Here is an 822-nt window from a genome sequence, read left to right as displayed (position 1 = left end):
TGTCTTTTTGTCTTGTTTATGGTATCCTTTGCTGTGCAAAAGCTTTTACGTTTCATTAGGTCCCATTTGTTTATTTTTATTTTTATTTCCATTACTCTAGGGGGTGGGTCAAAAAAGATCTCGCTGTGGTTTATGTCAAAGAGTGTTTGTCCTATGTTTTCCTCTAAGAGTTTAATAGTGTCTGGTCTTACATTTAAGTCTTTAATGATTTGGAGTCTATTTTTGTGTATGGTGTTAGGTAGTGTCCTAATTTCATTCTGTTACATGTAGCTGTCCAGTTTTCCCAGCACCACTTATTGAAGAGGCTGTCTTTTCTCCACTGTATATTCTTGTCTCCTTTATCAAAATAAGGTGACCATATGTGCTTGGGTTTATCTCTGGGCTTTCTATCCTGTTCCATTGATCCATATTTCTGTTTTTGTGACAGTACCATAATGTTTTGATTATTGTAACTTTGTAGTATAGTCTGAAGTCAGGAAGAATGATTCCTCCAGCTCCGTTTTTCTTTCTCAAGATTGCTTTGTCTATTCAGGGTCTTTTGTGTTTCCATACTAATTGTGAAATTTTGGGTTTTAGTTCTGTGAAAAATGCCATTGGTAGTTTGATAGGGATTGCATTGAATCTGTAGATTGCTTTGGGTAGTAGAGTCATTTTAGCAATATTGATTCTTCCAACCCAAGAACATGGTATATCTCCTCACCTGTTTGTATCATCTTTAATTTCTTTCATCAGTGTCTTATAGTTTTCTGCATACAGGCCTTTTGTCTCTGTAGGTAGGTTTATTCCTAGGTATTTTATTCTTTTTGATGCAATGGTAAATGG

This window comes from Physeter macrocephalus, chromosome 7 (genome assembly GCF_002837175.3).
Source record: "Physeter macrocephalus isolate SW-GA chromosome 7, ASM283717v5, whole genome shotgun sequence".
Taxonomy (NCBI): Eukaryota; Metazoa; Chordata; class Mammalia; order Artiodactyla; family Physeteridae; genus Physeter; species Physeter macrocephalus.
Note: the sequence above shows the minus strand (reverse complement) of the source record.